The sequence below is a fragment of the Jaculus jaculus genome, chromosome 10 (assembly GCF_020740685.1).
Source record: "Jaculus jaculus isolate mJacJac1 chromosome 10, mJacJac1.mat.Y.cur, whole genome shotgun sequence".
In the NCBI taxonomy this organism is placed as follows: domain Eukaryota; kingdom Metazoa; phylum Chordata; class Mammalia; order Rodentia; family Dipodidae; genus Jaculus; species Jaculus jaculus.
Window position 1 is genome coordinate 26,601,288 of NC_059111.1, and position 11,213 is coordinate 26,612,500.

Consider the following 11,213-nt stretch of genomic DNA (forward strand, 5'->3'; position numbering starts at 1 on the left):
AGTTCCCAGCAGATGACAATTTTGGAGGTGAAGCCTTGCTGGGAGGTGTGTTTTGGGGGGGAGGGTAGGGGTGTTATAGCCAGCTTCCCCTTGCCAGAGCCCAGCTCATTCTCTTGCTGCTGTTTTCTACCTGATGTTGTCAAGGAGGTGAGGTCCAGCCCCTGCTCTAACATCTTTTTCCTGTCATCATGAAACTTCCCCTTGAGAATGTAAGCCAAAAAAAAAAGAAAGAACTTTCCTCTCATCAGCTGCTTTTGGTCAGATGCTTTGTCCCAGCATTGAAAAAGTAATTGCAACATTAACATTAATGCTTTATATTTATTACATGTTAAATGATAAGATTTTAGGTATATCTGATTACATCAAATGCAGTATGAAGTTAACCTGTTTCTTTTTACTTTTTTATGTGACTATTGGAAAATTTTAAAATCATGCACATGGCTTGCATCATGGTCACGTTGGGCTGCCCAGAGTCAAGCTTTCATTCAGGTTGAAGAAGTAGGATATGGACTTGTACCTCTTGAAGGTAGGCATGGCAAAGAACTTGTAGTCTTTGCATCAGGCTTTACATGGGTGGCTGGGGGATGAACCTAGGCCAGGTTTTTCAAGCAAGCACCTTTAACCACTGAGCAATCTCCTCACTCCCGTGGACCCATATTACAACCACCTGACCATACTTTCCATTTATTGCTTACCATTCCTCAACTCACTCATTTCTTTTTTTTCATTCATTTCCCATTTTCTTTTGCTGTCCATTTGCTTCATCCTTTTATTTTTTTCATCTAAACTTATTCTCTCCCTAGAACTTTCTGATCCTGTTTCACAGACTATCTGTTCTATATCTTCTTGGGAAGGAATAAAACAAACAAACAAAAATCTTCCTGAGAACAAAGTCTTTGAGAACGCAGTGTGTACCTGCTGGTGTGAGTACCCCTTCCATCTGCTCCATTGTCAGGCATTGTTCCCTCTTCCTGGATGCAGAAAGATAGATGTAATGATTAATCTAGATTGCCCACTTGGTTGGGTCTAGAATCACCTAGGAGACACATTCTCTGGGCATGTCTGAGAGGAATTTTCCAGGTAAGGTCAATGGAGATGTGAAGACTCACCCTACACATGGGCAGCAGCATTCCATGGTCTGGGACCCCAGTGGGAATAAGAAGGAGAGCGTGAGCTGAGCACCGACATGCATCTCTCTGCTTCTTCATTGTGGACTGAGTGTGACCAGATGCTTCAGATGTCCGGCCTTCCTCACCATGATGGGCTGGAAGCTGAAATCAATCCTCCTGAACTTGCTGTTGAAAGGCATTTATCCAAGCAACAAGAAAAGCAAACTAATATTATAACAGATATGTATATGCACAGATCCATCTTGAGATATATACAAAATGCTTGTTTAAACACATGTCTATCTCTATGTACACGTATAAAGAGATGTATTATGAGGAATTGCCTTAAATAATTATGGAGCTGAGCAAGTCAAAAGGCCTAAAAGGTGATCAGGCAAAGTGGAGACCCAGGGGAGATGGTGGGTTAGTTTTAGTTCAAGTGAAAGGGCCTCAGACCCAGGCAAGCCAGTGATGGGCTTCCTGTTTGAAGGGAGAGCCAATGTGTCACTTTAAGTCTGCAGGCAGGAAAATTGCTGATGTCCAGTCTGAAGGTAACCAGGCAGGAAGGATTGTCTTATACTGGAAGAAGGTCAGCCTTCCTCTAGTAGTCCAGATTTCAGTTGTGTATTAGCACTCTCCAGAGTAATAGAATCAATGAAATCTTACTATTTCTTTCCCTCTCTCTCCCTCCCTCTATAACTCTTTTCAATATATTGATTTACACAGTCGTGGGAACTGAAAAAAATTCCATAGCCAGATGTCTATCGCTGTAGACTCCAAAATACAAGAGGTTGCAGTTTGAAGGCCAAGAGCCCAAGGACCCATGATGGAAATTCTGTTCAAGGCTGAAGGCCTAGAGGCCTGAGGCCAGGAGAAGACTGAGGTCTCACTTAAAGCTGTTAGTTAGAGTTAAAATTCAACCCTTCTCCTTCCTATTTGCCCCACACAGGTCCCAATAATGGGGAAGGGCCCACCCCACAGGGAGAGCCATCTGCTTCCCTTAGTTCATCAATCCAAATGTTACTCTTTTCTGGAAACTCCCTCAGTGACACACTCTTAAAAAACAGTATTTAACCCGAAGTTTGAGTGTCCCATAGCCCAGTTAAATTGCCTCATAAAATTATCCATCACAGGGCTGAGGATGTGGCTCATTATTAGAACACTTGCCCAGTAGGCACAGGGTCCTGAGTTCAAAACCCAGTATTACCAAACAAGACAAAAGAAAACAAAACAAAGCAAAAAAAAAAAATTCACGAATTAGATAGGGCTTACCTACCAAATTTAATGTTAATTTCATTCAAAAATTCTCTCACTGGGCTAGAGAGATGGCTTAGAGGTTAAGGCATTTGCCTGTGAAGCCTAAGGACCCAGGTTTGATTCCTTAGTACACACATCAGCCACATGCACAAGGTGGCACATGCATCTGGAGTTTGTTTGCAGTGGCTTGCGGCCCTTGCTTGCCCATTCTCTCTCTCTATTTGCCTCTTTCTCTCTCTCTTTCCCTCCCTCAAATAAATAAATAAATAAATAAATAGTTTTTAAAAATTCTCTCACAGAAGCACCTCAGATATTTGGTCTCTGTACAGCCATGTCATGTTGACTCAATTAAACATCACACTTCTGAGCTGGTCTGCCCAGGACTTGGGGGAATGATTCCTACCTGTGACTTCTATTGGCAAATTTGGAAAAGTCCTGGGAATTGTTGCCCACCCTGTGCATGTATGAGCTCAGAATAGGTGTAGAAGAAAATAGACTGAGCCATGAACCCACACAATGTGCCCCAGACAAGGAGGCACTTAAGCTTTAGAGAAGCTGGGTGGGGAAAGGGAACAGATAAGAGCCTGAACGGCAGGTAGGGACCAGGGATTGAAGGGACTTGGGTTCCCTGCCAGGCTAAGTGTCCTTTACCCAGCACATAACGCAGGGCTGTAAGCAAGGGAGAGATATAGTCCAATTTACTGTTTAGAAAACTCTCTGGCATGCCTTCCTATTCTGGGCAGAACGTTCCTGGTACTCATTACTGAAATGCCAACCTAAATGGGCTCTGGAAGGCTAAATAAAAATGGCATCTTTGAGAACTGTCAGATGTAATCGCGCTCCTAACTGCAGTGTCAGTTGAAATCAGGGGGTGCGCATCCACAGCGGCTAGGCTGGCAAGAACCTCAGGACCATGGGTGTTGGGGCGCCTCCCCTCCCTGAGCTTCATTTGCAGCCAGTGACCCTTCTCCTGGCAAGAGGAGGAACTGCTCCCTCCTCCCTCCTCCTCCCCCCCCTCGCCCCCCGCCCCCCCCCCTCCTCTGCTTAGGAATGCAGTGAGAGCGCCTCGCCTCACCCAGGCTCCATTCCGCACCCAAGGAGGCACCCATTCCTCTGCCCAGTGTCATGTTCTTTCTAGACTTGGGTCCTTTCTCGCTGTTCTTCCGTTTGCCTGAACCCTTCCGTTCCCCTCTTCACAGCTCTGTTTTCTTCAACTCCTTCGCTGGCACTTTCACAGAGCCCCTCTCTTATCACTTTATATAAGGAAACTGCTTATTTTATTTTATATTGTCACAGCACTGGTTTATTTTCTTTTTCTTTTTCTATTTATTTATTTTGGTGTTTTGAGGTAGGGTTTCATTCTAGTCCAGACTGACCTGGAATTCACTCTGTAGTCTCAGGGTGGCCTTGAACTCACAGTGATCCTCCTACCCCTGCCTCCTGAATGCTGGCGTTAAAGGTGTGCGCCACATGCCCTGCACACTCATTTATTTCCTCTCTAGCTTCTTTGCTAATGTGCAGCCGTTTCACCTATGGCTATATTCAATCACCTCTCCCATCTCCGGTACTGAAATATGGCCACAAAGGCCAGGATATTGACCGTCTTGCTCACTGTGGCAGTTCCTTTCTCGTTGCTGGGACAAAACACCTCCCAGAAGCAGCCATGGGAGGACAGGGTTTATTCTGGCTTACAGACTCCAGGGGACGTTTCCTCATGGTGGAGAAAACATGGCAAGAGCAGTCAGCTGGACGTCCCATTCATCAGCAGAGGGGAGCAGAGAACGTGAGCTAGCTCTGAACGCTCAGTGGGTTGGTCGAACAAACCTCAAGGTCCCCTCCCACTGCCATGCCTCACCCAGCAAGGCTTCACCTCCCAAACGCCCCTCCAGCTGGGCAGTAAGTATGGGGCTTAGCCGCAAACACAGGAGACTATGGGGGACCCTCCACCTTCGAACCACCATGCTCACCTTCAATTCTCCACCAGCTAGAACACTGCTGAGTAAGAGACATAAATCTGATAAACATGTTCTGATTAGATGAACACTGAGAAAATGACACTCGGGGTCTAGGGTTGATGAGAGCCACTTAATTATCATGGCTACTAGATGTACCTGAGAGACAGAAGATGGGAAGGCGGGTGATCATTGAAAGACTATTTATTGCTATCCTTGCAGTGCACATTGCCTCATCTAGTGGGAGAGAACATATCACATCTCAGACTGGTGCTAACCATTACACCACAGAACTGTATTGGAGATTCACATTTTCTCCTGAGCTATTTACCATGTAGATGCTAGTATTTTCTCTTATACATGATCAGGGATATAACATTCAACAGGAAAATTCTGTAATTTATGGTATTCTGCAACTATTGGATAAACATTCTTGACTAGTAACAACCATTTCCTTGTGGTGAGCAGCAATTATGTCTGCACACTTGGTATATAAAAGTCATTAGGGGGCTGGAGAGATGGCTTAGCGGTTAAGCGCTTGCCTGTGAAGCCTAAGGACCCCGGTTTGAGGCTCGATTCCCCAGGACCCACGTTAGCCAGATGCACAAGGGGGCGCACGCGTCTGGAGTTCGTTTGCAGAGGCTGGAAGCCCTGGCGCGCCCATTCTCTCTCTTGCTCTCTGCCTCTTTCTCTCTCTCTGTCGCTCTCAAATAAATAAAAATAAAAAAATAAAATAAAATAAAAGTCATTAGGAAACATTGCTGGGGAAGGCATCATAACTTAACAAGCTGGGAACTAAAAATAAGAGAAGCAAAATGCCTTCCTTATGACCAGACTAAAGGTGACCAAAGTGAGATTTAAATTGTGCTCTGTATTAATTCCAATCCCCACATGCTTTTTTAAATTTTAGCTGGCGCTGGACTGAACGCAGAGGCCCTACAGCACAAGTGCTCCGCCACGAAGCTGACCCCCACCCCGACACACTTTCTGTTGTACCATGTGGCGTATGTTTGGGACTTTCTTTTTTGCCCCTTGCATACATGTATATAATGTATTTTGATCTTATTTCCCACTACTCCCTCTTATCCCCCTCACCATCCTACTAACGCTATTTATTCTCCTTCCTTATTAATCACCATCTCACTTTAAAAAAAAAATTATTTATCTATTTATTTATTTGAGAGCGACAGACACAGAGAGAAAGACAGATAGAAGGAAAGAGAGAGAGAATGGGCGCGCCAGGGCTTCCAGCCTCTGCAAACAAACTCCAGACGCGTGCGCCCCCTTGTGCATCTGGCTAACGTGGGTCCTGGGGAACCGAGCCTCTAACCGCGGTCCTTAGGCTTCACAGGCAAGCGCTTAACCGCTAAGCTTCCAGCCCCCATCTCACTTTTATGCTTTCTTTTTTTGACCCACTGAGTTAAATTAGGGATGCTTGTATGATCATGGGTGGGAGGTAGTTTACTGGAAAATGGCTTGCTTGAGGGTTTTTATTTTCCCTTTTCTCTGATATACTTTTAGGTGAAAGAAGAAACTCAAATAGTTGAATGATTGGATGAGTGAATGGAATTGTCACAGAGGTACCAGTGTTTCCTAATGACATAGCGTTTAGTACAGGCTCTGGCACATAGCAGCTGCCTGGCAAATATTTAATGACTTGCATTTTTATTTAGGAAAGAAGAGATAAAGACATTTTTAATTATAGGCATACAGGATAGGTGACAGAGGGTCTACAGAAGAACTGGAGTGATTTTCAATCTCAATGCTTCTCATCCAAAAAGGATCTTGTCCCCAGAGAGCATTTGCCAGTGTCTGGAGATGGCTTATTTATTTATTTTTGTTTAGTTTTATTTATTTGTTTGAGAGCAACAGACAGAGAGAGAGGGAGAGAGAGAGAGAGAGAGAGAGAGAGAGAGAGAGAGAGAGAGAGAATGGGTATGCCAGGGCTTCCAGCCACTGCAAACGAACTCCAGACGCGTGCGCCCCCTTGTGCATCTGGCTAACGTGGGTCCTGGGGAATCGAGTCTCGAACCGGGGTCCTTAGGCTTCACAGGCAAGCGCTTAACCACTAAGCCAACTCTCCAGCCATGGAGATAGTTCTGATGCTCATATGGAGGAATTGGCATCTAATGGGTAGAGGGGAGGGGTCCTGCTAAACTTCCTGTGATACACAGGACAGTCTTACAACAAAGAGTTCCCTGCCCCAAGTGTCAATGTGCCCACATTGAGACCCCTTGTCCCAGCCTGGTCAGAAAAGAAGACACAGTGGAGAAGAGGGCAGTGGGGAACAGATGCCACGTGCTTCTGCCTGTGAGTGTCATGTCAGCGAGAGGAAAAGAAAAGGAACATGGAAGAGGAACGAGGAAAGGAGATGATTTTCCTGTCAAATAGCTTTTTTTGGTTGTGTTTTGGAGAGAGAGAGAGAGAGAGAGAGAGAGAGAGGGGGGGGAGAGAGAGAGAGAGAGAGAATTGGCATGCCAGAACCCCAGCCACTAAAATTGAACTCCAGATGCTTGTGCTACCTAGTGGGCATGTGCGACCTTGCGCTTGACTCCTCTTTGTGCATCTGACTTATGTGGGCTCTGGAGAGTTGAACATGGGTCCTTAGGTATTGCAGGCAAGTGTCTTAACTACTAAGCCAGCTCTCCATTCCATTAAACAGCCCTTTTAAATGTCTGTGTAGTATATGTGGTATGTTTTGTGTGTGTGTGTGTGTGTGTGTGTGTGTGTGTGTGGTGTAGGCATGTGGAGACCAAAGAAGAAAGTCAAAAGTCCTGTTTTTAACTCATCTAGGTATTCCGTGACATAGAGTCTTGCTGAATCTGGAGCTGCTGATTTTTCTTTTCCACAAGACTAGCTCACTAGCGAGTTCCAATGATTCTACAGTCTTTGGTCTCTGTGCATCAGGAGCTACAGCATACATGGCCATGCCCAGCTGTTGAAGTGGGCCCTGGAGAATTAAACTCAGGGTGAAGCGGCCCTCTCAAGCCCTCATGCTTCCATGGAGTGTGCTTTTGCCTGCTGGGCCATCTCTCCAACCCTTGTCGAGCAGCTTTAAAACAGGGTCTGTTAGGTAGGGGACACAATGCCACTTCCAAGACTGTGTCGCTACAGATTGGAGACCTTTCAATAGGCATTTGGATGAAGTCAGGATGTCATGATGAAGGGACATTGTTCTTTCAGAAAGCCATCAGTGCCCTTCACTAAGCAATAGGAGCAGTGATGGGAGGAGCAGGGGAAGAAGGAGAGTGCAATGTCTGGAGTTCTTCAGAAAGAACATATGACAGTCTCATTTGGAAGGTGGCTTCTTTTAAGAAAAGCCTTCAGAGATTAGGAGGTGATGGGGTGGAGGACAGGAGATAGCGCAAGGAGGAGGAAGAGCCAGTCAGGATGGTGTTCTTGAGTTGGCCACTGCTTCAGTGGGACCTGAGAAGCAAGACAGAATGTGCCTGGGACCACATCCAGATTGTGAAACTCTTATGGCACTAACCTAGTAGGCAGAGCAGAGTTACTTACCCCACTGGTAGGGATAATTGTCCCTGATAAACCAAACACATGGGGGACACATTGTTTAGTTCCCAAAGAGCAGAGCATTTGTCTTCTGCCTTCCATTCCCAGCCCATCAAGGGTTATCCCATGAGATGCTGACTTCCTTCCACCCTCAGGTTCCACATGGGAATGAGCGCTGGGTGACTTCCCACAGGCACCTCATACTGAGGCTCCAGAGAAACCCAGAGGTGGTCAGGGAGAGATCTGTGATAAAAACCCAGGCTAAGTCACGTGAGGCTGTATCTGTGAGCATTGTTGGGGTGAAAGCTGAGCCAGGAGGAGGAAGATGATAAGAGGATCTGCTGCTTCCCAGTCCTCATACCGCCTGTGCCACAGAGCTTTCCCTGTAGCGACCAGGCCCCACCTCATTAAGACTGGACACAGGACTTGGCAAATGTACTCATGTCAGCTGCAGTCCTTGATGCCGTAACTGGTCCTGATGTCATTATGGACGTGCATTCTTTGTCTTCTTCACATGCTCTTCCAGAACCCCCATACCTTGGTCCAGTACCTTGACTTATTGGTGGTGTGATTCAGGTCTTCAACCCAAGGAATTCTAGACCTTTGCTTTCCTTACCAGACAGGGTGCAGGTTGCTACAATTGTCCTTGTACCACTTTTTCCTGAGCACCAGCACTATGAGCATCCCAGAGTGTCCCTGTGTTCCACGTAGACTCCTTTGAGACTCTCCTCCACTGCAGCTCCCGGTTCCAAAGATAATCAGGGATGATGTTCTCTGCCAGAGTGGTAGCTCTTTTCCTTGCCTTCTGGTCAGCTGGCACGAGGATGCCAAAGTAGCCAGGCAGTTGTCACAACTTCTAGTTAAGTGGAATCTTAACGTGTTTCTGGCAGAAGCCTCCCCTAGCTGGGAATCTTGACCTGTGGCCCAGTGTTATTTGCAGTTACGGAGGGTGGCATTTGGAAAGAAAGCTACCGGGAACGATGGTGAGAGAGGCCACTGCAAGTTCTGTTTCCTGGGTGGTAGATCATGCACGTTCTCAATACCACCGTCTTGGCACCAGGCGTGACACTTGGCTCACTACACATGTATTGCATTGTAGAGGAAACGTACCAAATTCTACAAGTGCTGCCCCTAATCTGCTGCATACTCGGCATTTAGAAGGTAGTTTCATTGGGTTCCAAGACTGGCATTTCTCAGCTGCTATGGCATGTGGTGGTTATGCATTCAAATATCTTCTTACACAACATGATTCCAGAGTTTACACCCCTTAGCCTAATCTGCTGCAAATTCTTGCATAAGGAGGAGGCTAGAGAAGGTCCATTACACACATCAGCCAACCCGTATATGGATTAGGTGACAATTCTAGAAAGGTTGAATCATGATACCCTACAAGGAGCAAGGGTGCATTGTGATCGTTATGCCGCCATATGGCTGGTGGTCTCCTTAAGGGATTGTGTATATTGAAGGCTCAGAATTAGCCTCTTCTGGCGGCAGGATAGCTATCTATCTAACAAGCACTCAGTTGTGTTGGTGAGAGGGATGCCATACCATGGGACCCACGTGTAACATCCATCCTTGATTCTGTTGCTTCTCCATTCAAAGGCCATTGCTCAAGCACTGTGATGCCCGGAGAGGCAAGCTAGCTGCCGCTCATGAGACCAAATATGGAAGGTGAGCTTTCTTTGGTGGGTATGAACATGAAACAAAGTTGTGCACACAGCCACCTCAGTCTGAGTGCAGTTTGTACAACTGCACTTTTTAAACATATATTTATTTAATTTAGTTTTTATTTAAGAGAATGAAGAGAGAAGGGAGAGTGACTATGGTTTCACCAGGTCCCCTTGCCACTGCAAATGAACTCCAGATGCATGCACCACTTTGTACATCTGGCTTCTCATGGATGCTGGGGAATTGAACCTGGGGTGTCCGGCTTTGATAGCAAGTACCTTTAATTGTTGAGCTATCTCTCCAGCTACCTAGGACCTTATTTAGAGCATACTAATATTTCAATATGACTTGGTTCCTCTCCCAAAAAAGTGCCAACTTATCTTTAACTTCATAGTCATCTGCACCCCCCTGGTGAGGGCTTCAGGCATGTCCCATAGCTTGTCAGAAGATGCTTGTCCAGTGGGAAGTGGTTCCCTGCCACCAGTGGCATGGCTTCCATCTAGAATGTAGAGAGGCCTGAGCTGCAGAAAGTCCACAGGGCATCCTCACTCCTCATAGACACTTCCAGCCCCATTGGATTTTCCAGTCTTGTGGCCCATAAGGTTGGGATCTTGGCTCAAATCTGTCTAAGCTTTGACCTGCTGAAGAATCCTCTTTTGTTCTTGACTTGCCCAAAATTAGAAGACTTCTGGCACATCTGAAAAGTGGGTTGGAATAATGTTCTTAAGGGATCTATGTACTGCTTTAGTAAAACTATAAATAAAATACAAATAAAAATGCAAACCTATGACACAAACTCAAAAGAACCACTCCCCCATCACACACCAAAGCAAACCTGCACTAAGACTCTGTCAGTGTCGGGGTGTGTGAGCAATCTCCTCAGAGGGGACATTCTGACAACTGACTGCCTGGAAACTTCACCAGGGTGGCTGGTTCCTGGAATTCTATGAAGTCATATGCCAATATTCTAGTATTAAGTATTTTGCTTGGCCACCTAAAAGACTTGCTACTTCCTGCTCAGGCACAATTAGCGTGATGCTGTCTGAATATCGGACTCTCCTAAGTTTGCACGAAGGTCGAGACCATCAGGGTCTCCAAGGTGTCTCTTGAAACAGAACAAGCATTAACACAACCTCAAGCGAGGCAGTGCATGTGCATTCGTGTCCTTCCCACATAAAGGTGAAATGCTTTTTATGCTCCTATTGATGGGATGTGAAAAGAACCTATTTGCCAGATCAGTAGCCACGTCTCTAAGGTCTAAGGCTGTGCTTAGCTCTTTCAGGAACGATGCCATGCCTGGCATATCAGCTGCAGGTTGAGGCTCACAGTTGGCCCAGTTTGTGGCAGTCTGCTCTCATCTGCGATATCCATAGCTTTTGTAGTAGCCATATGGATGAACCATGGCAGACATGATGAGGGCACCACCCTTGCAACCTTTAAGCCTTGGAGGGCGGCCCTACGTGCCATTCTACACGAAGCCGTGTGACTTCTCAGTAGCTATCTTGGCTGGGATGAGGCACAGGCTCGGGGGGTTCTGCTTGTTCTTCCCACTTTATCATCCCTCCACTGATTGGGGAATGGACAGGGGGCTCCTCCCGCTGCTGACAATAATTATACACTGGGCAATCAAGGGGGAACCTCTAGATGGAAGGTCTGTGGGTTTAGAGGGGACATGTGAGAGAACTTGGGCTCCATCTGCCTGCCTATGTCCTCACAC